The sequence below is a fragment of the Rhinolophus sinicus genome, chromosome 6 (assembly GCF_057876585.1).
Source record: "Rhinolophus sinicus isolate RSI-liver-muscle chromosome 6, RSI-T2T, whole genome shotgun sequence".
Taxonomy (NCBI): Eukaryota; Metazoa; Chordata; class Mammalia; order Chiroptera; family Rhinolophidae; genus Rhinolophus; species Rhinolophus sinicus.
The window spans coordinates 50,917,424-50,935,631 of NC_142506.1; the positions used below are offsets into that span (position 1 = coordinate 50,917,424).

At 39.3% G+C, this 18,208-nt stretch overlaps 1 protein-coding gene across 11 annotated transcripts in view; it reads right to left on the minus strand.

Moving 5' to 3' along the window:
• RGS7 (regulator of G protein signaling 7) overlaps positions 1–18,208 on the minus strand; it is a 440,443-nt gene that overhangs the window by 269,701 nt on the left and 152,534 nt on the right. The gene's annotated exons all lie outside the window — the stretch shown is intronic.

Consider the following 18,208-nt stretch of genomic DNA (forward strand, 5'->3'; position numbering starts at 1 on the left):
CAACAGTACTTATTCTTCAGATGTCTGAAATTATATGGTCAAAGATATGAGATTAGAAATGAGATTTCAATCCGAAAGGCCACCTTAAAGGTCAATTAAATACAGAAATGTCTGGGGTTCCCATATGCACTTCAAATCATAAAAATAATTTTGTTACAAATCTGTCTATGAACCCATCTATTTGTGTCTCCATACATCAATTTATTTATGCAATATTTCTCAAAACGACACTCAGGAGCTTATGCTTGTTCTTATTTTTCAAGGTATATTGAACTTTATGGAATCAGAGTTCACAAAAGAATAATTATTTTATCTTTTATATTGTTTGTGAACACATAATCCATTTTTATTACATCACTGGCTTACCTAAGAGGGCACAAGTCTTTCATTTTTGGTTATTCCAGCTTTAAAAGTCTTGCATAATTTAATCTCTCCTGAACCATCCAAGATTATGTTCTGTTACCCCCCTGACTCCACTCTATCTTGAGCCCTTGACTCACTATACACCAAAACATTAACTCTTCCCCCTACTCACCCTGTGTTTTCATGAACCCCATGTCCTTTGTATACACTGTTCATTTTATAAAGACTCCCCTTGGCTGTCTTATTTTATTCACAGATACCTACCCATCCTTCTAGAATAATCTAAACTGTAAGAACTTTCTAACTCCTACATGCAATACTTAACATTCCTTCCGTCTATCCATTCATTTATTCCTTATTAAACAAAATATCGGGCATCTATTATACACTCAAAAGTGGAAAAAGAAAAGATGTATTTCTGCTTGGTTAATAAGAACACCGAGCAAAGCATTATGAGCTCAAAGAAGGAAACATAGAAAAAAGGCACCTAAGTCAGATTGAAAATAGGTGACTATAGAAAGCATCTTTAAGAGGAGGTGATATTACGTCTATGCAGGACAAACATCATGCAGCCAGGTGGATGAAGGATGGGAAGGAGGTGTTCTGGGCCAACGGCACAGGAAATGGGAAACCAGGGCACCTAAGTCAATATGGCAGGAAGAAAATCTTTGCCTAGGGCGGTTTTGTCATACTTTAATAGAGCACTTAAAACTTCATATTACCAAGTAATATGAACCCCAGATTCTTATTTTAGCTCTTCCTTTTATAACCTTTCAGATGTAAGATTTCAATCTGGAAATGTTTGGGGCTAGGCATTTTCCCGGAGGGGACTTTGGAAAAGCAACGTTCCATCATCCTTGCCTTATCATCTGGTGGTACAGACCATGACTCAGCTCGCAAGATCGACAAAACACCTTTCTTCTAAAATTCCAAAGAGCTCTGGGTAAGACCTCACCCTCTATATAAAACTCATGCCAGATGATAAAATGATAGACATTACCTTTGTTCTTCTTCCAAACGAGGGAAGATGAATGACCCCTCACCTGAATGGTATGTGGAACAGGTGAAATAAGTAACAACCAAGAACTTGGATGTGGAAGGTGTGTTCGAATTTGAAAGTGTTGTTATAACTATCACACTCACAAAATTAATGTGAGTTTTATGTATAGGCTCTTCATACGTGTTATTAATTATACCTATAAAATAAGAGCTGTTTCACAGTGGTAATGAATCAGTTCAAAATTCAAATGGTGATTAGTCAATTTGATACCTATACTGTCCTGGAATTATGGGAAGAGTTGCATATTTTGTTGCATAGTTCCAGCTGTTTTCATTTAAATATGATTTCTCTTTTCCTGTCCCTATCAAACCATCCAGGTCTTGCTGCCTATTGTAAGACTTTCTGAAGTGGACTGCATTGTTTGCCACCTTTTGTTGGTTTGAAATCAGAAGGAATATGGTGGATGATGCATTTCAAATTTGGTTAGACATGAATTAATAGCACACAAACAATCTGTAGAAATGATGAAGAAATCTTCATAAAACAAAACACCCTCTTTCAGTAGAAGTTCCAAAATAGAAACCACATCATTCCAAGGTTGTGTCTTCATATGAAGATAATCAGAGTAACTGAAAGATAATTTTTGACGTTATTTAGCCATGAGACTTGCTATAGCTATCAACACATCCATAAGTAGCCATCAGAAGGATCCCGGAAGTTCTGCTACTGACACAGGGAACTCACTGCACTGACAGAACCAAAATCTCCATTCAGATCTAGCCAGGCCCCTTCATCTGAATGGTGTTTTTAAGACATGATTAAAAATGTTTACAAAAATGGCATGGACTATACTATTATTAATCATAATAACTGACATTCAACTTAATGCTTATTTCAATAAATGCCAGGAAATTTGTTTAACATTGTGTGTATATCACCTCATGTAATTATAGCTACTCTACTAAACAGGCATTATTATTCCCATTTTACAGATGGAAAAACTGAGGCTTAAAGTTGTAAATTTCTTTGCCAAGTTTGCATAGCCAGTAAATGGCAAAGCAGTTATTTGAATTAAGGCAGTGCAGAAGTGATTTTAAACCACAGATTCCAGTCCTTTGATAATTGCTGCCTTCATTAAAGCTGTCTTATGTTTAGAATGCAGACCTAAAGTCGATACATTGGAAATAACATTGTTATATCCAAAAAACGTGTAAAAGATGGTGGTTAGATTGTCTTGGGATTTACCACTATGAAAACTATATGATGGGAAGAGATATGCACAATGTCTCTTTAAGGACAGACTGGCTCCTCTGCCAGGAAAGCATAGATACTGTGGCTTATCACAGCCAATGGGATAGACAGGGGCTTACTCAGAGAAAGCTGAAGGGACCTGAAGTAAGCCTTTGTAGTGAACTTCCAACCCTTTCAGTGGAAAAAGGGTGATAAAGCTCAACTCTTCAGTCTTAGAGCTAAATGTGGCTTTGTGGAGATAACTGCGTAACACTCCTCTTTTCAAATACATGGTCACCAACCAGCTTTCCATCTGTAATTTGGCTTCTTATGGGTTTTACCTGTATGGAGTATTTGAATTGATTACAGGACACGATTTTGCACCTCTCTTGTCAATTTTCCCTGCAAATTAATAAATTCTACTCTGCTCTATGTCCAGTTTTATGAGCTGGGATCATCTGTGTTTGCATGCTGGGCGATGGGCGGACTCTCAGTTGTGCTAACCAAATCAGGTCCCTGAGTCTGTAGGGCCAGGCTGGTGGTCCCTGGAGCATACTGGGTTGACCTCACTGAACTCATGCTCAGCAACTTCTTGGGAACAGGACAGAGACAGGCCTTGGCAACCCCGAGAGTTTCCCTCGTGCCTCCCATTCAAAACTCCTAAAGATAAATCAAATCAAATTGGGAGTTTTATTCCAATACACTAGAATAGTTATCTGGATGGAGGGTAAACTATTTTTTACCAATTACTTTCCTATTATCTTTCTAGAGTTTGCCTGAGGTATCAGCAGCACATGAATTGGCCAGCAGAATATCAAAGCACACTGGCTCTGTTGAAAATTTAAACATGGTGGTCACTTCTAGTCATAACAATCCGTCCTATGCACTGATCTGGGAGGACAGGATCAGGGAAACGTGGAAGCATGAAAAGCACACAGGGCTTTTAATAACACGCCCGGTAGGATCTCCTTACCAGACTGACACACTCCAGGTTCTCAGAGAAGCCAGACACATCAGATGACACTAACTTTTAAAGAAATATTTCACACCAAATGAACTCACACCTCACTGAACATATCAAACACAAAATAATGCTTGGTATGTTTCATATTTCAAGAGCTTGACTTTCAAGAAATGTTAGCCGACTCTGGGTGGTAAACACACAATGTGATATATAGATGATGTAATACAAAACTGTACACCTGAAAACTATGTAACTATACTAACTATTGTCACCCCAATACATTTTAATTGAAAAAAAAAAAAAAAGAAGAACTGTTAGCCATATTTCTTTGACATTTTAAGGATGGTCTTTATTTGGTTGCAACAACCTGATAATAAAATATATTTGTTTTTTGAACTTGATCAGATCAATTCTTATCACTACCTTCTTACATAAGAGACAAAAATATTTACTTTTATAGAGAAAAGAGAGAGACATAAAGATAACTTAAGCATCCTTGAGCAAGAGAATACACTGTGAGAAAGTGGAAATACAGAATAGGACTGCAGAGAAGTAAAGAGAGAGACAGGTATTAGTGTGGGGGGAATGGAAGACAACCGGTTTAAAACATGAGAGTCATACAAAGTCCAATGGCTGACACTGAGAGGCTCTTTAAGGACATCTTGGAATTCCCAGACCTACTAATTACACTGGATATCTTGCTTTCAAATTGGTAAAAATTCTTTGTTGATAGATCTCACTATATGATTCAAAATATTCTCATGTACAAAAGTCTATAGACATCCAGCCTGAGAACCTCTCCTCTCCAGGCGATGGTCCTGGGGTATAGTTCTTTTCCCACCAGTAATTCACACAGATAATTGGGTGCATATTCCATGAAGGTAACGAAAATTATTTTGGGCCAAAGTCACAAGTAGGAAGGAGCGTACGAGTATATACGATCCCAAATTATAAAGAGGCATTCTGCAAGCGTTTCTATGCCAAACCCTACAATAAATAGTGCTTCTGTCATAATTACCCAGGTAATTATCATGCTGCATACATCCATACATAAAAAATGATGATTCTGATAAAAAGTAAAACAAGTCATTGATGAAGAGTGTCTTGAAGACCAGAGTTAGCTAAAACCAAAGCAGTGGTGGTGAAATGCAACGCATACTGGTGGTGGTGGTGGTCCTTATTTTGATTGTTTTTTATTATCTTTTGTTTCTGGTGACACTGAAAAATCAGTCATCTCAAATGAAATACTTTATAATGTGCTTGACACTGTGAAGAAAGAAAAAAAATCAATAGCCTTGTTATCATATTGCTATCCACGGTGATAAAAACAAGACAAGAGGAGCACAAACTAAATGGTTTCAATAAACAAAATATAAAAAGGAAAAAACATACAGCAAAGGGAAAGCCCAGTGGAAATCATGCACTTGGTTGAAAATCATTCTGCATTTTTTTTTAATCTTCCCCACATCTACGGTATGTCATCTGAGAAAGCACAACAACAGGGCTGTGTAGATGCCAGACCACTGCACTGTACCCCTGAAGCTGAAGCTGAGTAGTAATGAACGTTGACTATAATTTAATATATATATATATAGTCATGGGATGTGGAGTACACCATAGGGAATAGAGTCAATAGAATTATAACAGCTATATACCATGTCAGAGGGGTAGTAGGTTGGGGGAGGAAGGTTATCACTTTGTGCGGGGTATACATGTCCGTTAGAGTGTTTTGTACACCTGAAACTAATTTAGAAAGAAAGAAAAATAAAACAAAACAAAACCCTTTGGAGCCTTTTTTCCCTCTCTCTTTTGATTCTTTGCAATAATTAGCAGTAACGCCTACAATACTTCATGCAAACCTCTATTATAACTCTCTCACCATTATAATGATTTGCTTCAGTGCTTGTCTCTCCCAATAGACCGTGTGTGCTTGGAGGGCTGGAGTTCTTAATCATCTCTTTACATCCAATTTCAGCTCCTGATACACAGCACGTTAGTTAAAATGTCTGTTACACAACACGACGACAGGTTGAAAGCTCAGCTGTCTACAAGAGAGCCATCCAAGGGATGTGAATGAGCGAAAGCCAGGTAGTGGATGAGCAGTGGGGTGACTGTCACTCTGAGAAGCCCCTGACCCATCGAAACGGGACAGCTGGTAATAAGATCTCGCAGACTGCTGCCAAAGGCTTTTCTTGAGAAGCCAGGTATCAGAAGTCTGTGAAGTTTCCCGCATTTAAAAAACACTGTGCAGGCCAAACAAAGCACACCCACTAGGCAGGTTTTTGCCCATGGACCACGAGTATGTATGTACTTGGGATCAGTAAGTTCTAGTATTGAGGAAACTTTTTGTCACAGGAGTCTGACTGTAAAGCACTGTTCTCAGAGTTGCCAGTAAGGTCTTACATAAACTTTCGCATCACTGGAAACCATCTAACTCAAATGACCAGTCCCGTAACCCCAGTACTGAACTACACTATTCACACGCAGTTATACTGGTCAAATTTCCATCCCATTCCATTCAAATCTTCAGCTGCCACCATGTAAAGAGCTCGCTCCTTCTATATGTAAATTCTCATCACCTGATGGACTTATTTTGATCAAGAGCTGGGAGACCTAGCTATTCATAGTACAGCACGAGGTAGGCACTAAATTTGCGTAGTGCTTGATTGTTGGACACAGTGGTTTATATATTTATGTATATTTAACCAGCACTCATTCTGGGAATAGAAAATGTTGGATGGGTAACATATACAAATATGATTTTCTTAACCTTCCAATTTAATATTTATTTAACAAATAAGTACTTAATTCTTGCATACCATGTGTCAGCCTCTATGCCAGGGGTTGAGCACACAATGTTGGGGAAATCGGGCCCCACCCTCCAAAGCTCATACCTGAGAGCAGTGGTTCTCAGAGTTTGATACCCACCCCCCACCCCATGTCCAGAAGCATCAGCATCAGCTGAGAAATTGTCAGGAATATAAACACAGGCCCCATCTTCGAACCTCAGATCTACTGGAACTGAAATGCTGGGGTGGAGCCCAGCAATCCGTTGTAACAAGCCTCGTCTGAGAAGCAACATACTAGAGAACAGTCATTAAAAAAAATGAAATCAAATGAAAAGGGAAGTTTCCTAGGTCTATTGTAACAAATTACCATAAACTGTGCAGCTTGAAACAACAAAAATTTATTCTCTCACACTTGCAGAGCTCAGAAGACTGAAATCAAGGTGTGGGCAGGGCCATGCTCCCTCCAAAAGCTCTAGGGGGAAATTCTCCTTTGTCTGTTCCAGCTCCTGGTGGCTTCTGGCATTCCTTGGCTTATGACAACATAATTCCCATTTCTGCTTCTGTCTTCACATGGCCTTCTTCTCTGTGTCTCTCTGTGTCTTCTCCTCTTATTGTAAAGACACCAGTCACTGGATTTGGGGCTCACCCTAAACCAAGGATGATTCCATCTCAAGATCCTTTACTAATTATATCGACAAAGATCCTATTTCCAAATAAGGTCATATTCTGAGCTTCTGGCTGGACATTGGACATGAATTGGGGGTGAGGTGGGGTGGGGAATACTACTCACCCAATACAGAAAGTAAATTTTAAAATCATCCATTGGGTATACATCATGAAGGAAACAAGAAGCCAAAATAGACAATTAAAATGGGGGATTTATTTACATATAGAAAAGGCTCTCTTAATAGGTGATATTTGAACTTGGGAACTCAGAGTGAGATGAAGTAAGCTGCTGAAGAATGGGAGAAAGAACAAGAAGATGAGTGAGAGAAAAACATTTCAAGGAGATGCAGCAACTGGCAATGACCCTGAGCAGGAAAAGAGGTCAGCATATCCAGAGAACTGAAAGAAGACCCTTGTGGATGGAGCCCACAAAATGGAAAGAGATGGAATAAGATGAGATCAAATCAGCTATTCTAGGGTAGCTCCAAGGTGCAGCTGAAACCGGAAATAAAAATAGGGGTTCTGTCTTACAAAAGCCCTGATGACAGGGAAAAGCTTAAGCTATTGTTTCAGAAGGTCTCAAGAAAGTCACTGTGTAGTTAACATAGACTGGGGTGGGCGGAGCCAGAAATTTGGGATTTAAAAATTGCCTAGACAGAGCCTTTGGCTGTAGTTATTTGCAGATGGGACTGTCAAGAATAAATAGATCAGAAGCCTTCTAAGGTTTTGAAAGACTGCATTGCCAAATAAACTACACTCCCAGTCTGCAAAAGCTTGTCAATGTTCAGACTCCAAGAGAACCCTGGGACCCAAAACTAACACCAACTGAGCAGTCCTAAGAAAGGCATGTCCTCCAATGTCCTCCCAAGGATAAGCTCATAGGTGATAATGCACTCAGACCAATTTTTGGAGGCTGAGCCAGAAGGCACAAACACAGTGAACAATGAAGTCCCTTTCAGAGGACAGAACCAGGGTCTGCAGAATTAGCTCGACCAGAAAGATGTTCTCCTGCCAAGCAAGAAAATCTTTCCTATTCCTAACCATTCGGAGGTGATCATGTCTATGGAACAGTGCCTGGCCTTTGTTTCCCATTCACCTGTTCTCTGAATTAGTGTTTTCAGTAAGGTTTCCTATGCCACTGGTCCATGTGGGGTGAGCTGGGGTAGAGGTTGGGGCCAGATAACTTGTCTTTTAGTATATAAGTCACCAAAATAAGAAAAAAACACTATTGAAACCATGAGAATGTCCCAGGTATCTTGGACTATTGGTTGAATGCAGTAATTGGTTAGGATTTTGGGCTTGCCTCCTTTGGGGAGGGAGGGTGTATGTAATATGTGTGAAGTAAAGAACACACACAAATGTTTGGGTGGCAAGGGGCACCGTGAAGCAAAGTTTGTTAGATTTCCTCCAGTATCTACTCTTCCCATCTTTTAAGGTAATAAAGACATCAACTTTCAATTGAGCATATTACCACCCAGTAGAAGTATCCCACTGTCTAGTTTTGTTTGCTGTTAGGTGGGACCACGTGACCAAGTTCTATCTGATATCAATAAAATGTTGTGAGACATTATCCAGGAACCATCCATACAGATAAATGTTATACGTTTTGACTCTCCCTTTGTTTTGTCCCTTCCTGGGTACTACTGTTACCCAAATGTTGCCTTGAACAAACAGAAGCAGAGCCATACCCCAGGGTGGTGCAGTGGTGCTGGCTGCAAGGAGGTTGGGCAACTGAAAAAAATCTTGGAGCAGAGCCTTCAGACAGCATGCCTTGAGATCTTTGGGGGATGAACAAAATGCATCTGTTAATTTGGGGTTTCTGTTATTTGGAGATAATCTAATACTAACCAATATAGCATTTGATTGTAAGAAGTTTAGATTTTACCCTAAATGCACTAGCAACCCATGAGAGAGGTCCATGCATGGATTCCAACAGGACCTGCTTTACATTTCATGTTCAATTCTGTGAGGAATGGTGGAAATGAGAGATGGGAGTACAGTCCATGTGGGAGATGGTAGCTTGCCCAAAGATAGTGGGGTGGAGGTGGAGCGAAGGGGACAAACTTAGGATACGTTTAGAAATAAAATCTAGTACCTTTTGATGAAGTGGATGAAGGGAAGGGAAAATAAAATAATATTATCTATGACTCACAGGTAATAATAATGATGCTTATTTCCATCCAATTTGTTGAAGGACTGAAATTTCTCTGGGGAATATACTCATGTACATGGCAGACACACCCTAGGTGGTCCCAATAACTCCCTCCTCACGAGTATGTTATGTTCTATCCCAAAGGTTAAGAGAATTTGTAGATGTAGTTAAAGTCCTTACTAAGTTAATCAAAAAGGAGATTACCCTGCATACACTTGACCTAAGCAGACCCTTCTAAAAGCATTTAGACATCAGAGACTTGAAGCAGCAAACATCTCTCTCGATGGTTGGCTTGGAAGAAGCCAACCACTGTGAGTTCTACAGCTGAAAGGAAACGACTTGAGCAAATAACTTAAGGCAGGTTGAAGGGGATCCCTCCCTAGTTGAGTCTTCAGGTAACAATACAGCCTGTTGACATCTTGATTTCAGTCTTGTGAGCCCCTGAGCAGAGGACCAGGTTATGCTGTCCCCAGACTCCAGATCCTTTAAGCCACAGAAATGGTAAGATAATAAATGGGCATTATTTTAAGTCACTAGGAAGTTTGTGATCATTTGTTCTTCAGCTGTAGAAAACTATACATATACAAGTATATACACACACATAACACATGTTACATATGTCCATATATAAATATAAGCATAAAACTATATATATATATATATATATATATATATATATATATATGCTCCTTACATTTATGCTCCTTGAAAAAAATCAAGCTTTTTCATCTAAATGTGTAGTGACATGTATGTATGTGTGTATATATCTGTGCTTCTTTAGGCATTAACTGAAAATAGCATATTGTTACTTTACTGATGGCTAATGCAAGATGACTTGATCACTTCTTAGTTAGTGAATGAGGAATTTACCTATTAAACAGAAGAAAATGTGGGTGAGATGCATATATGTAGTTTCTTTATAAGAAATTGGTTTGTTTCCTTCTTATGTATGTTTGCACGTGTGCACAAGCGCGTGTGTGCGTGTGCATGTGTGTGTGTGTGTAAGTCACATCCTCAATGATTTGGATGGTTCTCAACCAGACTTTTTCTCACATTACCTCAGCTGAGACTAGGTAGCTGCAATAATAAAGAATATACCCAAATCTCAACTGGTCTGTTAGAGATATCGCTCATGAAATGCTACAATGATTCTGGTGGACAGTTGTGGCCCTCCTCTCAGAGAGGCTCATCAACCTGGAAGACCCACTACGATTCTAATATAGACCAGAGCAACATTTTCATGTACAGGTTTTCTGGAATTCCGTTGACATGCCGATGCTTCATCACAAAGTGTGTCGGGAGCACCATTTTGATTTTTTTGCACAAGACATTCCAGGAACCACTCAGGTTTTTCCTTTCAATTAATTTCCAAAGATTCAATATAATGAATAAACTTCATTTATATTCCTTTCTTTCTCACCTCCCTCTCTTTTATTTATCAAATAGATAATGTTTTTGTTAAATATCATTTTAGAAGTGAAACCAAAATGAATCATCCCTGAATATTAAAATCAGAAACAATTATCCTGTAATATGCTTTGGTTCTAGACAACTTTGCACCCCCACTCCCAAAGAGATACTCATCAGCCCTATTGGGAGAGGCAGAGACAAAGAAAGCCGGCAAACCTCTTATACATTTATTTCTACAACTGGGAAGTTATCATAAGTTTACTGTGTATGTGAGGCACCGTGGTGGGAAATAGAAAGTTTGCTTTCTGCCCAAGTTTACCATGCTGTCAAGGAAGAGGCAGACAGGCAGAGCGATTATGCAAATACAAATAGGGGCTGACACGAAAAGGGCAGGTGCAGATCAGAGCACAGAACAGAAAGTGACTGCCTACGCGATAGGGAAGGTCTCACTCTGCTATTATAGCCCAGATGATCACTCTGGTTCCAGGGCTGGGAATCACACACTTGGCATTTCAGGTAAAGCAGTATTACTCTTCACAGGCGTGGAGTCAGGCTTTCTCCTGTAAATCCTGCCTTACCCAAGCCTGCAGAGAACTAAAGATCAGGAGCAATCCTGTCATCTTTTCAGGATCATGAGAAGTTACAGTTGATAGCATAACCTAATTAGACAAGCAAAGCACTCTGGAGCCATTTAATGTAGGAGCCATCAGTCCTATCAACTTTAATAATTAAAAAAAAGTATTGCTTTGCAGCTCACTTGGTAATAAGAACTGTAAGTCATTAAAGCAAAGTTAAATTATGTTCATTATTTTCTGTTTGATAAAGGAGAGAAACATGTACCATAGATCAGAAACATTTCTGCCAAACTTGTTATTTTTTAATGCTGCCTAAAAAGCTGATGCCTTGAAATTTCACTCATCAAACATGTCCTAATGTTGGGAAAAAATCAAATGTTACCATACTAGCTAAAGTATCACGTTACATTTGAATAGAGTTGTAGTGATTTCCAGAGTTTTTTCTCATTTCATAAGTCAAACATTATTCCCATTGTGCAGATGACGGAACTGCAACATACTTAATCCAAGGCATGTCAGCGACTAAGTTCTTTTAACGCCTATAAATGTTCTTTCATTTATTCATTCGTTGAACACATACGAGTATGTATTGAGCATTAGCATGACCCACAATTTAAAATGTCAGAAAGTTTTAAAAATGGATATAAATCTACAATCATGTAACATGAGTCAGAAATCCTCTAGCATTTAGTTTTATAGGAATAAGTAAGTTCTAGAGGTTTTTAAATAACTTTATAGTACCTGTCATTGAGTCACATGTGGGGATACCTTGAATATTTTGAGAAGTAGATTATTTCTATACCTAGTCCATGAGTGACACAGGTACATGAAATGGAAAGGATTCCAGCTGTATGTGTTCATCAGAGTATTAGTTCATTTAAACTTTGTAATGTTTTGTTAATCACTCAGTAGGTGAAAAAAAAGTCAACGCTAATGCATATGCAGCAAATGGATCAATGAGATGGTCCTTTTTCCTGCGGATTTCTATTGATACTGTGCACATTTAGTGTTTGTGCTCTTGTTGAAATATCTCACTTAACCCAGAAAAAAAAATGCATTATCCTTACAATTTAACAAAGGAAAACTGTAGGAAAGAAAGATTAACCAAACTGATTAAGCTCAGATGAGCCCTCAGCAAACTAGGATTTGTCCCCCAGGACTCAGCATGTATTCGAAGTTGCTTCTCCGTTGTTGCTCTTGTTTATACAATCCTTTCTGTGCTGTCAAGATACTTGTTGGTTTTGTCTTCTGTTTTCTGAGTCTGCCAAGTTATTTTTAAAAAGCACAGCTTTGGTGGCAATCTAGATTCCAAGGTCTTTCCTAGCATCACTGATTATACTTTTGGAAGAACGAACACTGACTGATAAGGAAATACAAACTACACAGATAAAATGGTAAAACAAAAGAGAGAGAGAGAGAGAGAGAGAGAGAGAGAGAGAGAGAGAGAGAGAGAGAGAGAGAGAGATTATATTCAGGATTTGAAATAATCACATTCACTCATAGAAAAAAAAAACAGTCTTGAAAACCAATACTTAACAAAAAGAGGAGGGTAAAGAATAGGATATGATTATTGGAATTTGTACTTTTTAAGCTCACTGACTAAAATTAAGGTACTACTCATAGTTTAATGATTTGTGGACAGCAAGTTGGCCTTACATTAGACAGAATTCTCTGGATTTTGGCCTGACAACCCAAGGACAAAGCAAATCTGGTGTGTGTCTCAAGTTAGCCTTGATTTTGATGTCGGTTAATTTGCAGGTGACTTTGAAAACTTTAAATTGTTATTATCTTCAAACCTTGAGAAATGAGTCATCTGTTTCTGTCAAGTAGAAAAGGACAAAATCAGCAGGGAAGGAAATTTTATTTTCAAAGTTCAGAGAGAATGAAATAAACAGTGGATATTATTTACCAGTAACTGACTGTTGGGTTTGTGTTTTTGTTGTTGTTGTTGTTTTTTATTTTCCCCAGAATTGCAATATTCCTTTAAAGAACACAAAAAACAAGCATATTTTAGGATACATATAGCAATCAGGCCTTTTTCTGTTAATTTTTTGCAATAAAAGGGAGCTAAGGAAATTGCTTGGCATAACTGTTTGGTTTGAGATAGAAAAGCATAAATAAGCCATTGCATTATTTTTTCCTTAGAGGTTATTACACCATACTGGTATCTTAAATACAGCTTCCAAATTATGTTCCTTGTATTAACTCATACATGATGACTGTTATTATCTTCATTTTTCAGATTTATAAGCTGAGACTCAGAGGTTTAACTCCCTTGGCAATGTCACCATTCACACGGGGCAGGCCTAGCATTTGAACCACAGTCTGTGGACTCCACATGTAGACCTCTACTCCAGCTCATTTCTTCCTATCAATTTGGATACTTTGATTGTCTGACTTTTAGTTTCTTTTTCTGTATAAATAAATGAAGATGCCTGCCTTACCTAGGTCACAGAGTCATTATGAATATCAAGTATGATAATGTATATAAACATATTTTAAGACTTTAATAGCCAAAAGTTTTTATTTCAAAGCATACAGAAAATACGATTGATTGGTCTGAGAGAAAAGTGGTTATTTGGCTTTAGGTTAGCTGCTTTTATGATAGTCTGAAAATTACCAGCTTTGCCTCCCCCACCCCTCACACTGCCCTCTCACCAATCAAGTTGGAGAATCCCATAGTTTTACAGTAAAACATACAGCTTGGACCATAGGGGTCCGTCCACATTCCCATCCTTCCAGAACACACTCAGCCATTTAGCCACAACAGCTACTCATATTTATCACAGAGGAAAGATGAGTGAGAAAATATCATTCATGCTCCTGAATCAGTTTTATCTTTACACCCACATTATGTAGAGAATTTGACCATTTAAGGATACAAACCATCCCCAAGTGGATTAACTTCATATGTGCAATAGGATTTATAGCATTTGCTACCCACCTTGAGGTCTGCTCGAGAAAAACATGAGATCACAACTCTTTTTTATGATTATATTAAAGAAGTTCCCAATATTTTTAATGATCCTAAGAAATTAATAAGACGGGACCCAATCTTTAGGTGAAATGGTGAACTTGGGGCATTCCTTGAGGTACCAGGTTAAAAAAAAATTGAAAATCTGGCATGGAAGCATTCCATCACTTTAATTATGTTCTACAAAAGTGATTTCTATATGTGAGAATCAGAGCCAGAAAGCAAGAGGCAACTTTAGAGCTGAAAATCTTTACTTTGCCAAGCATGCAAATTTGTCAGAGGTTGAATCTTCTGTTCCCAACACCAGGTGAAAATTGATTTGTTCAGATCCACAGAATTAGAATGAGCAATTAATACTGAGAACTTAATGTATTGTATGGCGCACCCAAGGGACACTTTTATTTTTAAGATTTCAACTCAACCCTCCTCCTCACCAGACATGGGCCAAGAGCTTTGTATGAAGTATTTTAATTAATCTCAAAAACTCTATTAGGCAGAACTATTACTAATCCCCATTTTACACATCAGAAAATATCTAATTAGTGGTGGACCCAAAGCTAGAACGCATCACAATCTTGAGCTATTTTCAAAAAGTAAACAGAAAAGCAGTTATACTGGGGCAACTCCTTCCTTTTCTCCCACCCCCTCGTCGTCAGTCGGAAGACAGCTCCTATCAAGGGTGGTTCTGTGATCCTGTGAAAACTGAAAAGCAAATTATAGCCTTCTTTTTCAGTGTATTTGAGAGGCAAAATGTCTCCCATGTGTTTCTAGACTACAATTCACAGAAAGTACCAGAAGGGAGATACATAAGGAATAGAAGACATTCTTACTTCCTGTAAGATCCTCTAGCATTTTTATACCATCACCACCAGCAAACAATAGAAGAGGAGTGGGAGATTAGTTAGTTGTCACAACAGAGTCGCTTTGGGCATCACCAGTTCAGTGGGGACTCATGAGCTCTCTGAGTGAGTGTCAGCCTCGTCGCTCACTGCTCCCTGAATGAGGAAGAAGTTCTCTCCAGAGGGCAGACCAGGCTTTGGTCCAAGGTTTACGAGTGTTCACAGACCTCAAGTGCTGGCAAACTAGGAAGGAAAGTGGACATCTGCCTCAACGCCAGAACACTAGACAAAATGTCAGGAAGTACCATAAGGGGGCAGTAGAGAAATATGAGAATTCACAAAAGGGAATATGTCAAGCCATGTGGTGGGAGGAATCCATGACAGAGTTGAGAGAGAGCCTTAAGCTGTCGGTTACTTTAAACATGGAAAGAGCAGATGTCTAAGAAGGCTAAATTTTACTTAGTGATGGGGTAATAGGAAGGAAGAGAAAGAGGGCCTTGTAGGGAAAAAGAACAGCCATAAACAAACACATCGATGCAAGAATGTATGGGTCAACTTCACAGACCCATTTAGCTAAGAGGAATAGTGGACGAATAAGCACAACTAACATCTAAAGAGCAGTAATTCTTTACCAGGAATTATAATAAGTGATTTACACACAGTATCTTAGTCCGTTGTCATACGGTAGGTACTATCAATATAAGACAAAGAGTATCACTATGGCCACCTTATAAATAGGACCCCAGGCTCACTAGTTAACTGGCCACGGTGCTTAGAAAGTGACAGAGCCGAGACCCCTGACCCCAGCTCCTTTTTGTTATTCTGCTGTCCTCTGATGTAAAAATATGGGAGATAAGGTTGTACAAGGGAGTCATGGGCTGAAATCAGGAGCCCTTGAGCGTTATCCTAAGAGAGGAGATGTAAGCAATAGGAAGCCTTGAAAGTTTTTATGAGGGGATAAGTAGTATCATAGAGCTGAGCTTTGGAAAGAATAAAGCTGCCTAGGACACTCTGAGAAAACTTGTGTTACTAGTTGTTTACTTGTTTACACACTCATTTCAAGGAGGGGAGAAAAAATGCTTGGTTTTTTTCGGAATCACTCTCTTTTAAGTGTCCGTTCAGATGAATTTTTCTAATTGGCTGAGGATTCTAAATCCAGTAGTTGTGAGGGTCTGAGATTTATTTTCAGCCAATGGGACAGGAAACAGGGGACTGGGGCTTGTATTTATGTATATGAAGACACAAAGGAGCGGCATTTTGGGTACTCAAGCTCACACATTCTGAGGTCTCCCTATTATAAGATATTGTGGGCCTTGGAGATAACCAATCATAACATCAACGTTGTGAAGAAAACTAGACTGTGCTCTGAAGGCTTACGGCTTGAGGGAGACCCAGGAGAATGCAGTCTATGGCAGGCTCCTCTGCTAGCCTGCTGGGCTGGTTCCATCCTCTGAGAAATACTGAGATTGGATGTGAGGCATTCTCCAGCAAAAGGACTCTATGCATCTCTGCCTGTCAAGTTCTAAAAAAGCAATGAGTAAAGCTGACACGTCACCATCTCCCCAAGCTGGAAAGGACTTTGAGGCCTTGCATAGAGCTAAGTGATTCATGCAAAGAGTATTTCCTGAGCCCCTGATGTGTGCTCTGTTTGCCTGACTAGGAGAGAACAATGAACAATACGAGCTCACGTCCTCAAGGAGCTTATATTGTAGTGTGGGGAGAAAGACGCCCATAACAGTTAGTAAAGAGCTAATGAATGGAATGGGCTGTGCAACAAATAAAGTCAGATCATGTCATAAAGTAACTGAGTGAACAGCTGCTTCATAGAGCTGGCCGAGGATGGCCGGTCTGAAGACACACGTTTGACATGGAGTGACAAGGAATCAGAGTGTGATGGGCCAGGTGAGGCTATTCAATGAAGGGAAAAGTAGATACAAAGGTCTTGAAGCAGGAATATTTGGGGGATGTTCAAAGAAAACAAAGAATGCCAGTGAGCCTGGAGCATAGAGAGGGGTGGGGAACACAACAGAAAATAGGGTTGGAGAGGTTCATATTGGCTAGATCATCTGTGGCTATATTTATGAATTTGTGTTTTATTTTAAATACAGGAAGCCACTGGAGAAGTTTAAACAGGGGAATGTGTTTATGTGATTAATGGTATAAAGTTATGAAAATACAACTCTGAATGCTGAGTACAGAATGGCTTCCAGGAAAGCCAATATGGAGCCAGAATGTTTAAGAAGCTAGTGCAGAATTTCAGGTGAAAAGTAATGATAGCTTGGCCTGAGGGTGTCAGTGGGGAGGTGGATTCAAGATACATTTTGGAAATACAGTCGACAAGACTTCCTGGTGGGAATGGGGTGCGGATGGTGGGAGAAAGAGGGTGATCAAAGTCAAGTCCGAGGTCTTATTCTGAAGCCTAAGCAGCTGACTGGATGGATGGTTCATTTACTGAGACTGGAAACCGGGGAGGAAGAGACGGGTGCAGGTGGGTGGAAATCAGAGGTTCAATTTAGTTGAACTGCACTTGAGATGCCTACTGGTAATGAGATGGAGATGTGTCCAATGGGTAGTTGGATACATAAGTCAAGAGTCTGGGAGACAGTTGAGAGTTAGAGATACATATTTGGGAATCATCAGCATTTGGATGGACAAAGCTGTGGGAAAAGCTGTGATCACTTAGGGAGAGACTAACATAGAGAAGAGAAGAGAGCCCAAGACCAAACCCTGGGAGTTGAGCATTTGGAAGTTGATAGGTGAACGACCAGCAAGGGCCAATGATGTAGGAGGAACACCAATGATATGAAGACCAGAAACCAAGAAAATATAGTGTCTGAAGAAGAACGACATGGTCAACAGTGGATAATGAGGCTGATAAATTGCCTAAGATAAGGCAGTTTCTAACCCCTCCAACTGTATCATATTCCTTTGATACAGTTTCTAAAGACTACCTCCTAGGCTTTACTGACCTAATACCAGAATCCAGTTAAAACGTAACCAGTTTATTTGTTCCAGAGGTTTGGAATCATAGAAATAAATGTTTTATTCATTATCATTTCCATTTCCAACGTGTGCATCAGTTATATATCCTATCATAAGATTTATATGCAGCCAGGCTGTTCTATACATCTTCAGGGCTTACTGTGTAGAATTCTAAAGCTACATACTACATTGTAGCTCAGCCTGAAGACGCATTAACGACCTTCGATCACAGGGCTTCGCTGGCTGCTTCTGCTGAACTCTACG